At 38.9% G+C, this 22,980-nt stretch overlaps 1 pseudogene; it reads left to right on the plus strand.

Moving 5' to 3' along the window:
• The first annotated feature begins 7,099 nt into the window (after positions 1-7,099).
• On the plus strand, positions 7,100-7,197 carry LOC120105622 (small nucleolar RNA R71; annotated as a pseudogene).
• Positions 7,198-22,980: the final 15,783 nt, after the last annotated feature.

Consider the following 22,980-nt stretch of genomic DNA (forward strand, 5'->3'; position numbering starts at 1 on the left):
TGAGAAAGAGTTACTAGCTGTAGTATTTGCGCTAGATAAGTTTCGATCTTATCTTTTAGGATCCAAGGTTACCGTATTCACTGATCATGCTGCCCTTCGACACCTTCTTGCAAAGAAGGACACCAAACCCCGTCTGATTCGATGGATTCTTTTACTACAAGAATTTGACCTAGAAATTCGGAACAAGAAAGGAACTGCAAATGTCGTAGCAGACCACTTATCTAGGATTCTTCTTGAGCCCTCTAAGAATACCTCACCTTTACATGATGCTTTTCCAGATGAACAATTATTTGGGGTACAAGGAATGAAAACGCCATGGTTTGCAAACATAGTAAATTACCTGGCCATAGGACGAATTCCTGATGATTGGTCAACTCAAGACAAGAACCGATTCTTTTCACTAGTGAAATTCTATTATTGGGATGATCCCGATCTATTCAAGTATTGTCCCGATCAAGTAATCCGTCGATGTGTCCCCGAATGCGAATTTCAAAGTATTCTTTCATTCTGCCATTCACAAGCTTGTGAGGGACATTTTGGGGGTAAAAAAACTGCAGCAAAAGTTTTACAGAGTGGATTTTATTGGCCCACACTTTTCAAAGATGCCCATAACTTTTCCCAAACTTGTGAACGGTGCCAACGGATGGGTACCATCTCCCGTAGAGATATGATGCCTCTCAATCCTATTTTAATTGTAGAAATTTTTGATGTATGGGGTATTGACTTTATGGGCCCTTTCCCACCATCTTTTGGTTTCGAATACATTCTAGTAGGGGTTGATTATGTCTCAAAATGGGTAGAAGCTGTCGCCACTAAAACTAATAACCACAAAGTTGTGGTTAAATTTTTACATGAAAATATCTTTTGTCGTTTTGGCACACCCAGAGCCATCATCAGTGATGGGGGATCTCATTTTTGCAACCGGTCATTCGAGGCTTTGGTTCGCAAATATAACATCACCCATAAAGTTGCTACCCCATACCATCCCCAAACGAGTGGACAAGTCGAGGTGTCCAATAGGGAGTTAAAACACATCTTAGAGAAAACGGTACGTCCCGATAGAAAAGATTGATCTCAAAGGATAAATGATGCTCTCTGGGCATACCGTACTGCCTACAAAACTCCTATTGGCATGTCCCCCTACCGATTAGTTTTTGGAAAAGCTTGCCACTTACCGGTAGAACTTGAACATAGAGCTTTCTGGGCTATCAAAAAGTTTAACTTAGACATGGCAGTAGCTGGTCCTCACCGAAAACTCCAACTAAGTGAACTTGAAGAATTACGCAATGAGGCTTATGAAAATGCTAAAATTTATAAAGCAAGGACTAAGGCTTTTCATGATAAAAATATTAACCGTAAGTCCTTCGAACCTGGTCAAAAGGTTTGGCTGTTCAATTCCAAGTTGCGACTCTTCCCGGGTAAACTTCATTCCAGGTGGGATGGACCATTCGTAGTGAAAAAAGTTTCTCCTTTGGTGCAGTAGAAATCCAACACTTCAATGGTGGACATATTTTAAAAGTCAATGGTCAAAGGTTAAAATCTTATGTGGACTGTATTACCAATGGGCAATTGATCTAATCCCTTAATTTGACGAACCCTATTTATCAAAATAATTAAGGATGCACTGTGTCTGGCTGAAGACAATAAACTTAGCGCTTGTTGGGAGGCAACTCAATTCTCTTAAATTTTTTTTTAACATTGAGGACAATGTTAGGTTTAGGTTTGGAGGTATTTATCTTGATTTTCATCCAAAAAAAAAATGTGTGTTCATTTTCATAAAATAATAATAATAAAAAAATTTAAATAAAAAAAGTTTTTGTTTTTAAAAACCTAATTTCTATACATGAATGTGAGAATGATAAATACACAAGGTATATAAAATCTAAAAAGCCCAATGACTAGTCGGAAGTAATATAAATTTAAGTTCTTTTTATTAAGTCTCTCTTAGGGAGTTGTAAGCTAATTAATACTTTGGAATTTCACTACACACTGGCCGACGCTTCTAAGGTCTAGGCTCGACAATATGTTGATAGTATAGTAGCAACCTTGGACCCTGATGAATCATACTTATCTAATTCAAAAAAAAAAATATATCATCAATAAAAATGGATTTAGTCAGGAACATCGAAAAGGGCTACCTATTGTCAAAGGTCAAGTGGGCTTGTGATGAGGACTCTGAGCATAAGTCCGTAGGGGAGTCTTGATGCCCGACACCTTATGCCAACTGGTGTGAGAGTTGTCGACTGACTGCTCGTTACACGGAGAAATCACCACAAGAGTAAAAGTGCACAATTTATATATCTTTTATTAAAATTAAAAAAAAAACTCTGTATTGACCTTGAAAAAGGCAATAGTGTGAAAGCCGTCATTGTAAAAATTCGAGTAAACTGGAATATTACAGATAAAGCCCGTGAGGTACTAAAGTAAACATCCACAACTCTCGAAATTCTGCAGATAAGATGATTTTGAATCAGTGAGCAGGTCCTTTCGACCAATCCTTGGAAACTACTAGTATTAGCAATATTTTGGAGATCCGAACCCTTAGCTTGTGTACGGTCCAGATTTCACTGAGCACTCCAGTATAAATAAGTCTTACAACTCCCTAATGGAAACTTAATGACCTCAACTTGAATTGCATTTTGACCTAGGATTTGGGCTGACTTAGTAAATAAAACCGTGTGTGTTTTGAAATTCTTATCATTTATGTATCTTAAATTAGATTTTAATTTCCTTACTAGTATGCATTTGGAATTTGATTTTCACTTCATAGATCAATCGAATTTAAAAAAAAGGAATTAAAATAATAATAATATATATATATATATAATAATAAAAAAAATATAAAACAAACAACAGCAACAAATTAATCATAACAATGAATGATTTACTGAAGTTTGTGGGTATCTTCGCTGGAAATCCTCACGAGACTATAACTCGTCCACTAGGGTAACCTAGGAGTTTAAAGCCTTGTTGCATATGGTAAATGCAATCGCGATGCCTGCGAAAGTGAGTTAGAGTTTTTCTTTTCTAATTTTATTTTGCTCGAGGACTAGCAAAACATAGGTTTGGGAGTGTGATAAGTGCTTAATAATTTATAATTTAGTTATCTTTCTATAGCACTTATCAATGTTTTTAAACTGATAAATACATATTTTACCATAAAATTGAATAAACATTGAATTAAATTTAAATTATGGTAAGAGGTAAATAATTCTTTTCTTAAATCAGATTCTGAACTTGTCTCTCTCTTGATTGCAATCTTTAATGAAAACTATAGAAAAACATATAAGGAGATTGTGTTGACCCGGCTAAGGTTATAATTAAATGGGCTTTGGTCTTGATTAGATTAAAAGTTATAATTGTATAGGAAAATATTTGATTAACCCTCTTATTAAGTCACGATCCTGCTTTTAGCCCTGTTGAGTCCAGTCTGAAACAGTTTAGCAAAAATTAAATTTAAATGACATTGGGCTCGAGAGTAAGTTCAAGCAAATCAACGATCATGACCCACCTTAAACCCAAAGTCAATTCCCAACCAATTCCTTGCGTGCCTTCATATAAAATTTATAATTTTAAAACAAAAAAAATAATAAAATAAATAAAAATAATTTTGGGAAGAATTACTGGATTCACTGTTCATATGAACAGTGTCCCGTGAAAACACTGTTCATATGAACAGTGTAAAATAAATAAATAAATAATATATATACAAATCCCACTGTTTATCTTCTTCCTCTCGCTGCCAATCCTTCCCGTGATCCCGCCTCACTCATTTCCTTCCATCAAAACAACCCAATCTTCCATCAGCCGCATGCCAAATCCAAGAGGGAAATCAGCCGGGCGTCTTCCGCATCCAACTATGGCATCGTCTTCATTCTCGGATGCTCCGCCGGCGACCACTCCTCCGCTGCAATCAACAAGCCGGTCCAACCGTCGAGAATCAATTCCTCCAATCAGCCCGTTTCGGCCACGGGTCCCACGCAGTGCAGCCAGCGACCGTATCCCCCGCCTCTTCTTCCAATCGTAACGCCTCCGATCTAGCAATCGCCCAGCACCCGAACACCTGCAACGTCTTTCCGTCCGGATTCATCCCTAGCACCAAGCCGTGATCGGCTCCCAACAGCCGGAAACCCAGCTCGGCACTTATCTACAGCTCAGTCCCCGGCTTCTCCAAGATCCAGACACTCAGCATCAACCTCCCATCGATCCTGCAGCCATCTCATCTTCTTCCCTCCACCTCCCGTCGATCCAGCGGCCAGCTTCATTTCCGGCCATCTACAATCAATCCGGCGCTCCTCGGATCCCTCCCAAGATCCAGCCATTCCACGGATTGACGCCATTGATCCACTATAAAAGGAGGAGGGCGGCGTTCGGTGGGAGGGGGGGGGGACGACGAGGAGGCCACGGTTTGAAAAACAGAGGAGGAGCCTCTGTTCGGAAGAGAAAGAAATAAAAAAAGAGAGAAAGGAGGGGGGGAAAGAGAATAGTTTTGATATTTTGGGAATAATGGGAGTTGATCAATTTCATTTGAAGATGGGAGGTCGTCCGGAAGCCATGCTCGGCTAAACGTCTAGTCTAGGGCTGGATGAAGCCCTAGCAATGTTACAGGGCATTGTAGTTCTTATTTTCTTTATTATTTTGGAGCTTGTTTAAATTCTTATTATCAATGAAAAATCCTTTTATGATGTTTAAACTTTGAGCGTGCTCTTTATTATTCATGTTTGCTAAAGTAGTCTAAGATGATCCATGCCTAGGAAGATGAGGTGTACTGCACCCTAGGTTAGCATAATTAGGTAGACACTTCTTGCTATACCAAAGATGGATTTTCTTAAAACTCTTTGTGTTTTTATTTTAAAAAGGCTTGTAGCCAATATTGCATGCCTCTCCAAAAGATAAAAAAATAAAGAATACAAACCCTGATGCAATGCTATGTGGTGGACTCCAAACCCTAGATCCATTTATTCTGATAAATTCTAATTCGCACTCATAGTTTAATTTAGTTAAATCAAATTAGCAAATTCTCCTTCTTGAGTTATTTTTAAAAGAAAAATAATTTATTCTTCAATCCCTATGGACCGACACCCGTAATCACTATCCTACAGGATACGTGCTATTGCGTGGTTTATTTTTGAATTTGAAAGAACCGATCAGGCATGATCGAGATCAGATGAGATGATTATAGGAAATGTGTCCTCGGATCCAAGAAAGGCATACTTGAGTTCCTTCAGTAAAGATTTCAACTTGAGCTTAGGTGTTTGTTCATGGGATGTTACTATCTTTGCTTTTCGAGGTGGCAACTGTTCAAATTCCTCTATTCGCGGTCTCCACCCATTGACCATCATGACATCCGAATTATCTAAAATAGGTGGGACCACATCATCAGCAGTACCTTCAGAACACCAATCTATCAAACCATTGTCGGCCGATTCAGTAAATGTTTCTTTTAACAGATATTCTTTCGCAATGGTTTCAACCCATTCAACTTCTTTACTTTCTTCATGATCACTGGGTTGTTTGCCTATACTAAAGATGTTCAGTTCCAAAGTCATATTGCCAAAAGAAAGCTTCATGACACCATTCCTACAATTGATCAATGCATTAGAAGTTGCAAGGAATGGGCGTCCTAAGATGACCGGAATCTGAGATGGTGAATTGGAAGCCGGATGTGTGTCCAGTACGATAAAGTCAACAGGAAAATAGAACTTGTCTACTTGGACCAACACATCTTCGATAATCCCTCTAGGGACCTTCACTGACCTGTCAGCTAATTGTAAGGTCACAGTTGTTGGCTTCAACTCACCCAAACCGAGTTGCTCATATACCGTATATGGCAACAAGTTCACACTCGCTCCTAAATCTAGCAATGCTCGCTCAATCCTAAAATTGCCAATGATGCACGAGATAGTTGGGCAACCTGGATCCTTATATTTAGGAAGAATGTTATGCTGTAAAATTGCACTCACATTTTCAGCCAGAAATGCCTTCTTCTTGATATTTAAACGACGCTTGACAGTGCACAAATCTTTTAAAAATTTTGCATAGGAAGGCACTTGTTTGATTGCATCAAGAAGAGGTATATTGATTTTTACTTGCTTAAAAAGCTCAAGAATTTTAAAGTTTGGTTCAAGCTTTTGCAAGGGCTTTAATCTTTGTGGAAATGATGCAGAAAAAGGACATTCAATTTTTTCGCTTCAGTTTCTTCATTATCCTTTTCTTTTGTCTTGGGAGGGTCAGAATCAGGTATGACTTGTGTTTGTTCTGAGACTGGTCGGTCAATAATCTTTCCACTTCGCAAAGTTATTATACTCTTTGCTTGTTCTTTATGCGAAGTTGAAGATGATGCATTGCTATCGCCGTAGACTTGAGGGTTAGGTTGTGGTTGAGCTGGTAGCTTACCCTTCTCTTGAGCACTTAAAGCAGTGGTCAGCGTTGTCAGTTGATTTCTTAATTCATCATTGATTTTAGCTTGACCTTGCATGAAAGATTGCAAAGTTTCTTCGAGACTGGGTTTTTGAGGGGGTGCGTGTGCATAATGAGGTTGCGGAGGTGGAGGAGTTGGGTTATATACTTGTCAAGGTTGGTCATTCCTCCACCTGAAATTTGGATGGTTCTTCCATCCAGGGTTGTAAGTACCCAAAAAAAGATTATTGAAAGATTTTTGATAGGTATTCAAAACATTGGCCTGATCGTGCAAGACTTCCTTGAATGCGGGTATTGTGGGGCAATCAATGGTGAGATGGCCAGGCATCTCGCAAATCCTACAACACTCGCTGTTATGTTCTACGGTCTTGACGGGTTCAATCCTTCTAAGTTCAATTTTCTCAACCTTCTTAGTAAGGGCTGCCATTTTAGCCTGAATATCATCCTGAGTACTAAGATTGTAAAGTCCCCCGTGTCCAACGCTAGTAGGCTTAGGTAAAGGTTTATTCACTCTATCCCTGTATCCCATAATTGTGCAGTCTCTGCAAGAGAATCTAAATAGTCCCATGCCTCATCGGGTTGCTTTTCCAAAAATAGACCATTGCACATAGTCTCTATAAATTGTTTTAACTGTGGAGACAACCCTTCGTAAAAGAAACTAATGGTTCTCCATGTTTCAAACCCATGATGAGGACAAGAGAGAAGCAAATCTTTAAATCTCTCCCAGCATTCATAAAATGTTTCATGGTCTTTTTATTGGAAATTGCTAATGTGCCTTTTCAAAAAGTTAGTCCTTTGTGCGGGAAAATTTTTTTTCAAGAATTCTCTTTGCATATCATGCCATGTTCCTAGCGATCTAGGTCTCAAGGAGTTCAGCCACGTTTTGGCTTTATCCTTTAAGGAAAAAGGGAACAAGGTCAATTTAAGGACATCTTTTGATACATTTGGCACTCTAAATGTGATGCTAATTTCCTCAAAATCCTTAAGGTGAAGATAAGGGTTCTCGGATTCCATTCCATGATACTTTGGCAGCAATTGAATTACTCCTGGTTTGATTTCAAAGTGTCCTACGTTTTCAGGAATAATCATGCATGAAGGTTGACTAGTCCTAGTGGGATGTAAGTATTGTCGAAGTGTCATAACTGGAGGTCTACTTTCATCACCATGGTGACTTCCTACATCATCAGAAAAATTTGCCATCTCACAAGGTGTGAGATACTGTGAAGGAATTTCAAGGATGTGTCCTAAGGGATGATCTAAAGTTGTACGACTTAATCGACCGGTGTCGTCCCTATTCCACTTTAGCATGCAAAATATTTCCTTTTCTTTTTCTTAATAAATAAATATAAGTACCAACTAAAGATATCCTAAAACGACACCCAAAAACAAAAATCTATTCACAATAAAACATGCAACAAAACATTACACCTCAATATCTAATATTTTTCTTAAATTTCTAGACAGCTCCTAACTGGTTTGAAGAGGGCACCTAAGCCTCCAATCCGGTCTAATGAACCGAGTTGACCAGGTAAGCTCCCAGGTAAGTGGAGGGGTCACGATGCGTTCGCAAAGGTCCCACTTAAAACCCACTTGCCTCGAACAGATGGACTGTCTCCCTTATAGGGACAAAGCTTGCCTAGACATCAACTAAGCCACAGAGCGAAATTGGTGCAACTTTCGGTGGTCTTCGTCCTATTGAGCTCGAATGTCCTTAGGGGCCAACGTCTAGTTGATTTTAATTAAGCTTAGGATATTTATGCAATGGGGTGATTTTTGGACTAAGGACGAGTGACGAAATCCCGACCTTATCTTTTTAAATGGGTTCAGCCCTGAGAATATTTTATGCTGATGCCTTATACTATATGCAACAATAAAGAGATTTTTTTTTAATGTTTTATGACATGACATTAAATTTCATTGAATAGGTGATCAAGCAAATTATTTATTTTTTTAAAAAAAATTTCAATTAGCAACAAGGGTTAATGAGATATGATAACAATAAAATTCTGATTCTAAAAAAATTAAATGCAGAAAATTCAAAGCAGACAGCAGCAAGGTCTTGCACCTGACGACTAAATTGGAGTTCAATCAGATGGTTAATTACTTTGATATCAGAGTTTGATGCAGATTGTGCAGGGAATAAAAAAACAGCAGTAAAGAATTTTTTTTTTTTGAAAGAAAAAGACTAACTACTAAAGTACTAATTAAATCTAAAATTATACTAATAAATCAGCCGTTCTCCGGCAACGGCGCCAAAAACTTGATGCGCTCGCAAAAATGCTTTCGCGAAACTAATCTCCCAAGTATAGGAGAATCGCACAAGTAGTAAATTCTCGGAAGTCCGAGGTCGAATCCTCAGGAAACGAAATATATATAAGATTATTTAGTATAATTCTAGATTAATTAATTCAATAAATATGTGGATTAAGATGATGTTTTGATTTTCAGAAATTAAAATCGGAGAACAATATAGCAATAAACAAAGTTCAATGAAATAAAGATGGTAGGAATCTGGAATCCCCCTTGATGATATTGCATCTAAGAAATAAATCCTGCGATTCTTGATTAAGGATGTAAGAGTAGAATAGATCAAAACATGGAATATATTTTATAGATATATGAACTCTATTTCTAAGCATTCATCGTGCCTATTACATCAACGACAAATCAAATACTAAAGCAGTCCATGTGCCAATAAACATAAACCATTAAAAATCTATCTACGAAATAGTTATGCAAGAACCCATAACACATTAAAAATATAAATCAATAAGAGCAAAGGTTCAGAATTTACTTCAAAGAAAGTAATACATCAAAGGTTCCTCCATCACCCTTCACCTAAGAAATCAGCCACTCATTTCATGCATTAATCGCTCTTTCATTTTCCCCTTTTTTTTCTTTTTCTTTTTTTTCTCGGAAAACAGGGGCTCCCCTGTTTCCCTTTCTTTTTTTCTTTGAATACGGTTGAAACTCTCCTCTGTTTTTCTTCGATGAGAGCTCCCCTCAGCCGAGCGGAAGCCTCATCTATACCCTTGCAATGGATCCCTAATCCCACGGGATACGTGGAGATGAGCGTGACACGGACGGCTGGGATGATGGGATGCACGGATGGATGAAGCGGAGACGAAGGTGGAATGTGATTACTGGGATTCGAAAGCTGGAAAATCGCTGGGAAGAGGCGGAAGAAGCGTGCGTTCGTGAGGAGCTCGAACGTGGACGGCTGCATCGCGGGAACTGGGGAAGGAGATCTGATCGCGGATTCTCAGAGCTGGAAGGTTGATCACGGGAGTACTGGATTTTGGGAGGCTCATGGATGCACGGGATACTATCGATGAAGTGATGCTGGGAGATCTTCAAATGGACGCACAAAATGGGGAGGACATGCTGCTGCTAGATGTGGCTGCACCTAGTCGGCTAATGCTCCTTCTGGTGTGCAACTGGGATGGACACAAGCGGTTGGCTGGTCACCTATAGTGATGCATATTTTTAGACCCAATGTGCATTTTAGCTTTGATTTCCGATCACCTGCACCCTACAAAAATATAATATTAATGCAGCACTTTTATCATTTTTTTGTTAGCAATAATACTAATTTAAGTGATGTATAGATCGTACTTTTGTGCTCTCATCATCTGCCATCCAAGTGTTCATGATCCTCCTTTTGAAATCCCATGTACTTTGGCATATAGGCATGTGTCACTCGGGATAGCTGCCACGTGTGCTCTAGTGTGATCAGTCTTCATGGTTATGAGCCAGATAAATGATGGGTTCGACCCGACCTGCATACGTTGAATTTGACCCAAAATCAGACAATCCTGAATTACTTTGGATAAATTATTAGAATGCAATGTTGAAGGAAAATATATTTTTTTATGTTTAAATTTAAAAATATGTACATAAAAATAATAATAAATGCTAGGTAAAATAGATAAGTTTATTCATTAATTAGCACTTATCAAGAACCTAGGACAAAATTATCACTAGAGGTTGCTTGGTGAAGCAATTGGTTAAGAACCTATCAATAGGTCCATATAGGTTGGCCGAGCCGCACTCGGGCCTATATGCGATCTATTGGGTTCTATTGTCCACTAAAGAATTAAGAGTAATTTTTTGAATTGGAGGTAGAGGCTACCAATTTGTATAAAATAGTGGAAGTATCTTTAGACTAAAGTCCAAGTCTACTGTGTTTAGTCAATTCATATACTAATAGCCAAATTTTCTATTATGTAGAAATGGCCACAAGTTTGTCACTTCGCTCATTATTGGATAATGACAAATTGACTGGTCCCAACTTCAATAATTGGTATAGAAAGCTGAAAGCTCAGGATAGTCAGACCAAAAAGATTAAGGATGACTAAAGTCAGGCAGAATGCTTCTATTGTAAGAAGTAGAGGTATTGGAAGAGGAATTGTCCTCAGTACCTTACCTCACTTGACCCGAACAGGCCAAGCAAGAGAAAAAGGCAATCAGTTGCTAATCAAGGTATTTATATGATAACATCTTATAATTTTTCTATATGTGATAATTCGATTTGGGTATTAGATACTGGAAATCCGTTTAATATATGCAATTCGTTGCAAGAGCTTCAGGTCAATGAGAGATTTAAAAACAACGAGAGATTCCTGAATGTTGGAGATGAAAGATTTGTTCCAATTCTAGCTTTAGAAAATCTCAAACTTATTTTAAATTCTCATGTAGTTGTCTTGAGTGATTGTCACTATTGTCCTACGTTCTTATTAAATGTAATTTTCGTAGGCCTTTTGGCCATGAACGGTTATAAAATTTCAATAAAGAAATGTTCTTGTGATATCATTATGAATGGTGTTACTGTAATGAATGGACGATTGAGCAATGGCATCTACTTGTTATCACAACCTGTTAATGTAATGTGCACGTTAAGTAAGCGCCCTAGAATAGATAATATCACGGATGTCTACCTTTGGCATCATAGGCTAGGTCATATTAACAAGAACAGGATAAACAGGTTAAGTAAAGAGGAAATCCTCAATGTTAATGATTGTGAATCATTGACAACCTGTGAGTCATGTCTTCTTAGTAAGATGACCAAATCACCTTTTACCGAAAAAGGTGAACGAGCCAGTGACTTATTGACCCTTGTACATTCTGATGTATGTGGGCCAATGAGTACAGATGCTAGGGGTGGGTATTCATATTTCATTACATTTACAGATGACCTTTCGAGGTATGGTTTTGTCTATTTAATGAGACATAAATCTGAAGCATTTGAAATGTTCAAATTATATCATAATGAAGTAGAAAAACAAACTGGAAAGAGTATTAAAACTCTTCGATCAGATCGAGAGGGTGAATACCTTTCCAATGAGTTTTTGATATATCTAGAAGAGAATGGAATTCTTTTCCAATGGACTCCTCTTGGTACACCGCAGTATAACGGCGTATCAGAAAGAAAAAATCGAACCCTATTAGACATGGTTCGATCCATGATGGGGTTTGCGAGTCTGCCCATATCCTTTTGGGGATATGCACTTGAGTCAGCCTGCTACATTCTAAATAAGGTTCCAAGTAAGTCGGTAAATTAAACACCACATGAGATGTGGACTGAACGTAAGACGATGCTCTCTCACCTTAGGGTTTAGGGGTGTCCGGCGTATGTCAAACATTTGAAAACAACAAACTTGAACCCAAGTCTGACAGATGTTTCTTTGTTGGTTACCCTAAAGAAACTAAAGGATATTACTTCTACTTTGCTGAAGAACCAAAGTTGTTCGTAAGCAATAGAGCTCTTTTCTTAGAGAAAGAATTTCTTAGTGAAGGTGTTAGAAGTATGCCCTAGAAGCCAATTTGGCTGACGCGTTATTTTGTTCTGGGACATAAATTTATACTTAACCTAATAATGAATTTATTAGAATGGGCATTCTTTTCATTCATGCTCTTATGTGTCCATGAATCATCCAAGGAATTAATAAGATGATGATGCATATTCTCAAGAGTTGAGATTTTGAGGCATGTGTCATTGGTAATTGTTACGGGGGAACTTAGCCACCATGCCCCACGTGACCGGCACGCGCGCCCAGGAAGACTACGGCAGCTCCTTGATCCAGCAATCCGACCCCGAGTCGGACATCTTCGGCTCCGCAGCCCGACCCCGAGTCGGCAGCCCCTTGATCCAGCAATCCGACCCCGAGTCGGACATCTTCGGCTCCGCAGCCCGACCCCGAGTCGGCAGCCCCTTGATCCAGCAATCCGACCCCGAGTCGGACATCTTCGGCTCCGCAGCCCGACCCCGAGTCGGCTGCCCCTTGATCCAGCAATCCGACCCCGAGTCGGACATCTTCGGCTCCGCAGCCCGACCCCGAGTCGGCTGCCCCTTGATCCAGCAATCCGACCCCGAGTCGGACATCTTCGTCTCCGCAGCCCGACCCCGAGTCGGACATCTCTCGACAACGACAGGCTATTCCCCAGAGGCACGCCGCAGCCTCCTGCTCCACTACTCCCTGTAACGGTTGTATCTGGCGCTGCTCCACGATCCCCTGTAACAGCCGTACAAGGCGGAGCTCCACTACGCCCTGTCATGGCCGTACCCAGCGCTGCCCCACGACGCCCTGTAATGGCCGTGTCAGTGGCAGCTCCATCGTGCCCCACGATGACGAACCCCCCTGAAAGACCCCCCAGCCTGGTATATATGCGGCTAGGGGGAGGAGGGGGGGTAAGCGAGAACTTCTAGAGCATTCTCTTATTTGCTACTATTATCTCTCCTTCTCCTCCAATCTCCTCTGACTTGATCGTCGGAGGGCCCCCACTACCCCAGTGGTGGTGCGAGGCTTGCTTGCAGGTTTTCCGGTGGAAGGTGGAGCGCAATCAACACCAACCAAGGCAACTCAAACGGAACCCCGTTCACACCGCTGTGCCAATCGTTCTCGGTTTGGACCACCAGCAACAGTAATTAATTTCTGAATTGCTCTTGATCGACGGATCCATCACGAGGGACGGTGATCGATCTACTGAGATTAGTGCACAGATCACTTAGTCAGATGGATGAGTCTTGAGTCCACAGTGTGGGGACACTAGAGTTATTGTGCAAGTGCTTGTTAGAGAACAAAGGTACTGAGCGTGACCAAAGCAAGTAGTCACTTGGATGTCTATCCACTCGTCAGTGACTTACTTAATGCTGCAGCTGTATGACTGGTCCTTTGACCTGCGATGCCTCGGCTATTCACAGTGAGGTTGCTGTAGTTTGACGAGCACATAAACATGGGCCCTATCCATTTGGGTCCTTGTGGTGCAGATTGACTGCAGTAGGTTCATTGTAGGAGTAGGGGTGCATCTAGATGAAATCTATCGACCTTAATAGATTAGGAGAGATCCTATGTGATTTATGAGACTGAGTTTGTAAATTCTTGGCCAAGGTAGTTTTTGAAAAAAGAGTTTTCTAATCTCGAACTGAAGTCGAATAAATTTTATATATGACAGATGATGGGGTTTGACGAGTTATCCATGACCTCCATCCTGTCGGGATCCACGATAAAGGGATTGTATCATATGCTAACTGCACCTAGAGGTTCATCTATTTCATTCTGCTGGGTTGCCACTACATGCTGCTAGGTGTCACTGGTGGATTGTGAGACTCAGAGGCATTCACTTAATGATCAGTGAACCCGAATGAGAAGAGTTGGAATTCTTCCAACCCATTGAAAAGAGTTTCAATGATATTGTGATAGAGATCACAATATATCTCACTACCAGACAGAATAGAACCTATGGGGTCACACACAATAAAGGATCTGATTGATCTAATGGTTGAATTGTGATTTGGAATCATAATAGTTTGTAATTGTCAATTTGATTGATAATTGGTTTAACTCACTAAGAGTTAGTGAGTTGAAGAAGGAATTAATTGCAATTGGATTGCAATTTGATTGAATCAATTGGACTTAATTAATTGGACTCGAACTTATTTGATAAGGTTCAAGAGTCTTACTTGAAGTAGGACACCTAGAGCTCTAATTAGATTAGGACTTCAAATTATTAGAGTCCTACTTGGAGTAGGATTCCTAAAAGTCCTAATTGGATTAGGACTAAAATTATATGAGTCCTAATTAATTTTGGTCCAATAGATAAAGATGACTCCTAATTAGATTAGGATTCATGTGAATTAAATAGGAAGACTAATTGGGTCCTACTTAGATTAGGATTCAATGAACCAAGGACAACCTAAATCCTAATTTGATTAGGATTTGAAGGGAGGGGCTCTTCCCCCTCCCTTCCTCGGATGCTCCCGGGATCCGCATGACGGATGGCCGGGATGCGGGACCCGGATGGACGGGACTCGCATCCCGGATGCCCGGGACGCGAGACCCGTTTTGGCCAAACTTTGGTGCGGCTCCTCCTAACTTCTAGGAGTCCACGCCTAGGGCTTCAAAGAAAAAGAATAAAAAGGGGGGCAGCCCCCCTTGGGATTATTCTTGGTGGTTCTTTTTAGGCGAACGGCCTCCATCTCTCCCTTCTTCTTCTTCCATCCGCAAGGCACAAAGAGGGGCAGCAAGCATGGAGTCTTCTTCCTCCTCTTGGTCAGCTACATGGAAGAAAATAAAGAGAAAGGTGTTCCTCTCTTCCCTCCTTCTTCATCCATGGTAAAGGAAAGGCAAGAAAGTGTTTCTTCCTTCTCCTTCTTCTTCCTCTTGGAAGCAATCAAGAGTTGATTGCTTGGAGGAGTTCCAACCATCAAAGAGGGATCTCTGCAAGGGAGCTAGCACCCCGGTGAGATCATGACCTTGATCAATCCAGATCTTCGTTTGGATACCCGTAGAGGCCGGACGCTTGTGCGGCTTCAAACGAATCCAATTTTCATGATCATCAGATAGCGGTGAAGATCTACCCGCTTAAAGGTAAAGATTTAATCTTTACAATTAGTTTTGTAAATCTGAAAATTAATCAAGTAATTAATTTTAATCTATCCTTTAGATTTTATAATCTTCTGAGTTAGAGAACTCCAAATTTTTGAAATCTATATTCTTAAGGACATTCATTAGATGAATGACCCCGCGCGTGTCTTTCCGCTGCGATCGTCGCAACGCGTACGGGGGTAACCCGACAGAAGGAACTAAAAGCTCTAATGTTGAGCTTAGGAAAGTTCAACATGTAGAAGACTTGACACCATCCACTGAACCAATTGAGTCGGATTTGATTAGATCAGATCTAGAACCCATCTTAGATGCACCATTAAGGCGATCAGGTAGAGTACCACGTCAGCCGGATAGATACTACGGTTTCTTGGTCCGAGATGGGAATCCTGTCGAACTTGATAAAAACGATGAGGATCCGATCACCTATATGGATGCTATGCAGAGGCATGACTTTGATGCATGGCTTGGAGCCATGCGATCCGAAATGGAATCCATGAAGGTCAATGATGTATGGACATTAGTTGACCCACCCGAAGGGATTAAACCCATAGGAGGTAAGTGGATTTTCAAAAAGAAACGGGGCGCAGACGGAAAGGTAGAGACCTATAAAGCCCGTCTAGTTGCCAAGGGATATCGCCAACGTTATGGTATTGACTATGACGAGACGTTTTCTCCCATGGCAATGCTCAAGTCCATTCAAATTATGCTTGCGATAGCAGCATACTTAGATTATGAAATCTGGCAAATGGATGTAAAAATCGCTTTTCTAAATAGAAATTTAGAAGAGGAGGTGTATACGATGCAACCTGAAGGTTTTATATTTGTAGATGAGTCTAAGATGTGCAAGCTTCAAAAATCCATTTATGAATTAAAGCAAGCTTCACGGAGTTGGAATATACGATTTGATAAGATGATTAAATCGTATGGCTTCATTAAGAATGAAGAGGAACCTTGCATTTATAAATGGGCAAATGGTTCAGTTATCATATTTCTTGTTTTGTATATGGATGACATTCTTTTAATTGGGAATTACATTTCTGCATTACAAGGAATAAAAGTTTGGCTATCATCTCAATTTGCCATGAAGCATTTGGAAGAAGCATCTTACATCCTAGGGATGAAGATCTATAGAGATGGATCTAGAAGATTGCTTGGGTTATCCCAATCCACATATATTGATACTATACTGAAGAGGTTCAGTATGATTAATTCTAAGAAAGGCTATCTTCCGATGGGCCATGGAATTAACCTCTCTAAAAGGGATTGTCCGACAACCCCTCAAGAAAGAGAGAGTATGGATAGAATTCCATATGCTTCGGCAGTGGGATCTATAATGTATACCATGACATGTACTAGACCAGACGTGGCATACTCACTAGGAGTAGTGAGCAGATACCAGTCTGATCCAAGTAGCAATCACTGGAAGGTTGTAAAAACCATCCTTAAGTATTTGAGAAAAACTAAAAACCAGTGGCTTGTCTATGGTGATTCTGACTTAAAACTTGTGGGATATACTGATTCAAGTTTCCAGTTAGATCAAGATGATAGCAAAAGCGTGTCGGGTTATATCTTTACTCTTAAGGATGGTGCTATCTGCTAAAAGAGTTCCAAGCAGTACACAGTAGCAGATTCTACAGAAAATTGATACAAAATAAAATCTGGCTGACCCATTTACCAAAGTCTTCGGCATCAAAGAGTTCAACGAACACAAGTCGAAGATGGGTATTAGATACTATGCCGATTGGCTTTAGGCTAAGTGGGAGTTATTGGGAATTGTATGCTAAATGTCAATAGTCAGCATGTTGATGATTGAATTTTGTAAATGAATTGACAAATCAATAAAGTATTTTTTGGCATTATTCATCATTTTACATCTTCAAATGAACTCTTATATGATGAAGTCCTTAGGACTTATTAATGATAAAGAAGGATTTATCTTCGAGTCCTTAAACTAGTTCGCGACCAAATGATATGTTGTTACAAGGACGACAGCATTATCGAGATTAGGTCGTTATGTGACATATACGTTGGTTGTGCTCTCAACCAAGGAGTGTGGAGACATTAGTATGCCACACAGGTGAAGTGTAGGAGTATATTTCACTGAACGTGACTAATTTCGGAACGATCTACTGTCAAGAGATATTCCGAGTGGATATCGGTATAAGTTTGTCCCTCTAACCTGAGACCGCAACCTATGACTAGCAAGCAACTCATTGTACTTTAGTAAAATCTTGACCAGGGTAATCCTAGTGAGGAGTCACGGGATATCTAAAGTTAATCACATAATGGATGTACTAATTATAGGGTTGACAGTGAGCTCTAAGTCATCCTGGCATTAGGAGTCAAAGGGATTGAATTATACAGTAACCATAGTCTAGGGTTCCAGAATATTTGAATCGCATATATTCGGCCTATCCGGACGTCGGATATCATTGCTAAATGGTCACATCGATTAGTATAGGAAGATGTTCCTATACTATCGGCTTAGGTTCAAACCTATGAGGTCACATGAAAGAGTAGATGCCCTACAAGCCAATCGCAATATGTATTGCGAAAAGTTTTTTTTCTTTTGATTTGTCCAAATCATGTACATGACATTTAAATATGAATAAAGGCGTTATGTTTATCATATGCTGTTGATTATATTTATGATAAACTCCTTAGATTAGGGCAATGGTTTTAAGACTATGATGAGATCATACTAGTGAGACTTAAAATCCTAAAATCCTAATCTTAAATATTTCCAGTCATTGGTACATTGAGTCGGGGATCAATGATTACCGAAAAGATTGGCATGTCTTATGTATGCTCGATGCAGAGGATGATTGATCTCACAATCATTTGTGTGGAGACACTAATACAAAGATGTGGGTGCTCATTAGAGGAATGAGTTCACTGAATTGACCTACAAAGAGAAATCTTATGAAGTCTTACTTACATGTCAAAAGATGATTCTCTTAGTGGGAGTTGTGCAACTGATCCTATGACCTGAGATCACCATGGTATCTTGTGCACATGAACCCATATTTTGGTTTACACTCATTCATGACAATAAGTTATGTACGAGGTCTTCTGGATATGGTGAATTGTGTACGAAGATTATGAGTAGGTCAACAAGAAATTAATCACTTCTAGTAAGAGAAGATAGCATCCTATTTATTCTAATCATATGATAATTCAGGAAGCCTTTGATCAAAGCAGAATGAAAATTAGAAAGAGTTTCTAATGTTTTATTATTTGAATTATCATTAAAAGATTGAGAAAAATATGAATATGAAATTGAGTTTGACATATATTCATACTCATATACATATTTGGGATGCAGTTTGATTAAAGGATTGAATTGCATGGTAACTTGCCACTGAAGGGTATTTTTGGTATTTTCACCAAATTCCATATTTTCCGGGTAGACATGACACGTTGCTAGACGTCAATCTTGTTTTATAGGTTTGATCAAATTAAAGAGTTTAATTCGATCACCAATTAGAAAGGATTCTAATTGTTAAGTTCGGGTTCGCGTAGTTTGGACTTAAATCGATTAGAAGAGTTCTAATCAAGTTGGGTCAACTCGCACTCACACCTATTGCTGGCTAAGTATGGAACCCAATGGGTCACACACAAGAAAACTTATCAAGGGTCTAATTGGATTAGATCATGTTTGCAAGATAAACATCCTAGCAGGTGTTGCAAACCTTAGCTCCTGATTCGAATTGGATTCGAATCTGATTCGAATTGGATTCGAATCTGATTCTTAATTGATCTAATTTGATTAGATCATATTCTAATATTGGTTAGCCAAGAGTTGGCACCTAATTGGCTTGGTTTGAGTCTAATTGGATTAGATTTAATAAATCATTCAATCTAGACCGTTAGATCTTGATCAACATTGGAGGGTGAACACTTGGGCACCTAGTGGAAATTCTGCATATTGGATTAGCGTTAGAGGTATTCTTCTATTTCTGCATTTATATTATATTATTTGATTGCTTCCATTAAGGTGATCTTGGCTTATAAGGATTTTATGTTAAGAAACTTTATCAAGAAATTTTTAAAATTCCTAGCTTCCGCTGCGCATTATAACATGCTAAAACCCTTCAGTGGTATCAGAGCCATCCTTAATTGGTTCAATCAAATAATTATGTATGATGTATGATTATTAATTTACTATGAGATAGTAATGTCATATGCTTAGAGAAATGCTGAAATGTATGATTAATATATGATATGTTATGTAATAAAATATCATGATATAAAATTTTCCATATGAAAATATGTTGAAGCATGTTAATTAATTGCTTATGATTTATACATGCTATGAGATAGCCATGATGCATAATAGTTTATTTTAGACATGTTAAATGTATGTTACAATTAAAGAATGTGCTAGAGACTAGTAAGCCCTCAATAAAAATTATATTAAGTCATAGTGTTGAAAAACTTTGAGCTAACCCATTCTAGAACAATTAATCTAATTGGTGTCTAAGGAAAGCACTAAAGGTGGTTACTTAATTAGGACCTTACTCTCTGAGTAAGGGGAGCCTCCCACCAGCTTACCTGGCCAATTGTTTGATTGCCTATTATGGATAAGCTTAATATTGATATAACACTATTGATAGCCTTCCTTCATGCCTCGATATTATTATGTCAAGATCCATGCTAGTTTGTTGTGCTAACACAAGACTTGCAATGGGGACTGATGTTATACTGTCTTGGTGCATTAAGATGCTTATGGCATATTTTAATATATATTGCCTTGTTGTGCAACCACAAGGGCAATATTATTCGAATATGACTATATGGAAATGAAGGGTTTGACTTAACTAAAATATTATTGTTTGTTGTGCTAACACAAGGCAATAAGTATTTTAAGAGGACAAGATAAAGTTGAGAATTGCATGAGATGCAATTGAAAACAGTTTCCTACCTTTGAACTCATAAGAGTTTGTTGTGTAAACACAAGGCTTTTTATGATGAATTAGGATCTCAACCCTACTAAGAAAAATTATATTTTCACATTTATCATAGGAGAGGGCTATGATATTCGATAAAAATAGTAGGAGACAAATTAGATTAAAGTCCTTATCTAGTTGTAAACATGTCATCATGATTGGTCTGCTTATATTAGTTTTGTTCTTGCATATGTAGAATTATTAAATGGCTTCTTCACTTTCACTAAGAGGCATCTTAGATGCCAACAAGTTGACCGGACCAAACTATGTGGACTAGTTGAGGAATTTAAAGATAGTACTCACTCAGGAGAAAATTTCCTATATACTTGAAACCCCTGATCTTGGAGATCTAGGGGATGATGCTACAGAAGAGGAGGTTGCCACACATAAGATGTGGAAAAATGACAGTGTGACTGTCAAATGTATTATACTTGCCTCTATGAACAATGAATTACAGAGGCAACATGAAGGCATGGACACTCAATCCATACTTCTCAATTTAAAAGAGTTGTATGGAGAACAAAGCAGGACTGCTAGGTATGAGATATCTAAGCAGTTGTTCCGTGCTAGAATGAATGAAGGAACTCCAGTGCAAAATCATGTTCTTATGGTTATAGACTTGATCACCAGATTAAGTCAATTAGGTTTTGCTATGGATAGTGAGCTCAGTCAGGATTTGATCCTGCAATCACTGCCTGATTCATTCTCTCAGTTTGTTGTGAACTTTCACATGAACAAGCTGAACACCTCCCTGCCCGAGCTGTTAAATATGCTCAAAACAGCTGAAGGGCATATTAAGAAGGATAAAGGTCCACTCCTTCTTATAAATAGCACCTCTATGAGGAAATCGGAAAATAAGGGTTCTAAGAAACGATTGAACCCCAAGAGTAGCATCAAAAAGAAAAAAGGAAAGAAAAACTCCGGATCAAGTACCTGTTTTCATTGCGGCAAAGCTGGCCACTGGAAAAGGAATTGCAAGAGTTTTCTTGCAAGTATGAAGACCGATGCAAGAGTTGCATCAAAAGGTATGTTTATGTTACATGCCAACTTGTCATTAAGTTCTTCAAATTCAAATTCATGGGTATTGGATACCGGCTGTGGTTTTCACATTTGCAAATCTTTGCATGGACTACAGAAAATTAAAATTTTGAAGGAAGGTGACTTCGAGCTGTATGGCGCTGGAGGAGAGTCCATCCAGGCTGAAGCTGTTGGAACCTGCAACTTGGAATTGCCTTCGAAAAAGCTCCTACAATTAGAAGATTGTTATTATATGCCCAAAATTATTAGAAATGTAATTTCCATTCCTTTGTTGTTAAAGAAAGGTTTTGAAATTAATGGAAAGGGCAATGGTTGCTCTATTTATTTTTCTAATAAGCATCTTTGCAATGGCATTATGGAAAATGGTCTTCTAGTTTTATTACTTAATGACAATGTCTTTCATATTAATAAAAGCAATAAAAGAAAGAGAGAGGAAGTGAATAATACCCTCCTTTGGCATTGCCGACTTGGTCACATAAGTGAATCAAGAATCAACAAGTTATACAAAGAAGAGTTCTTTGATCCTTATGATTATGAATCATTAGGAACTTGTGAATCTTGTCTTATGGAAAAAATGACCAAGTCTCCATTCACTGGACATGGAGAAAGGGCAAGTGAGTTATTAGGACTTATACATACAGATGTATGTGGTCCTATGACAACTCCAGCTAGAGGTGGATACTCTTACTTCATCACATTCACTGATGATTTATCAAGGTTCGGATTTGTGTATCTTATGAAACATAAATACGAAGCCTTTGATAAGTTTAAAGAGTATCAAAGTATGGTTGAAAAACAAACCGGAAAGTGTATTAAAATCCTTCGATCTGATCGAGGAGGTGAATACCTTTCTAGTGAATTTTTAAATCATCTTAAAGAAAAGGGCATTCTCTCTGAATGGACACCTCCGTATACGCCACAACTAAATGGTGTAGCTGAACGGAGGAATCGTACTCTATTAGATATGGTAAGGTCCATGATGTGCTTTACAGATCTTCCTATTTTCTTCTGGGGTTATGCCTTAGAAACTGCTACATATGTGCTAAACAGGATACCTTCAAAATCTGTATCTAGTACTCCATATGAGATATGGAGAGGTAGAAAGCCCAATCTTAAATATTTTAAAATATGGGGCTGCCAAGCATATGTCAAAAGAAATTTTGGACATAAGCTAAGTGCTAGATCAGATAAATGTACATTTATAGGTTATTCCAAAGAAAGTATTGGATATCTCTTCTATCATCCTACTGAACAAAAGGTATTTGTTAGTAGGCATGCCACTTTCTTAGAAAAAGAGTTTATCTTAGAAAAGGGCAGTGAAAGAAGAATTGAACTTAATAAAGTTCAAGACCTACAAATAGAAACACAAGAAATTCTTCAACCAGATGTACCCATTGATGAAGTACAACCACAACACACATCTCCTCTCCAAAGGTCAGATAGAGTGCGAAATGCACCTAAGAGGTATAGGTTTATCATTGAGAATGATGAAGCCCACATCGTCGAAAATGATGATCCTCTGACCTATTCGGAAGCTATCATGAGTAATGACTCTAACAAATGGTTAGAAGCTATGAAATCCGAAATAGACTCTATGTATACCAACCAAGTATAGACTTTGGTTGATGCACCAGAAGGTGTAAACCCTATAGGTTGCAAATGGGTCTATAAGAAGAAGATTGGAGCAG

The sequence above is a fragment of the Phoenix dactylifera genome, chromosome 13 (genome assembly GCF_051530095.1).
Source record: "Phoenix dactylifera cultivar Ajwa chromosome 13, Ajwa_hap1_PhDact_Kaust_v1.1, whole genome shotgun sequence".
NCBI classification, from domain to species: Eukaryota; Viridiplantae; Streptophyta; class Magnoliopsida; order Arecales; family Arecaceae; genus Phoenix; species Phoenix dactylifera.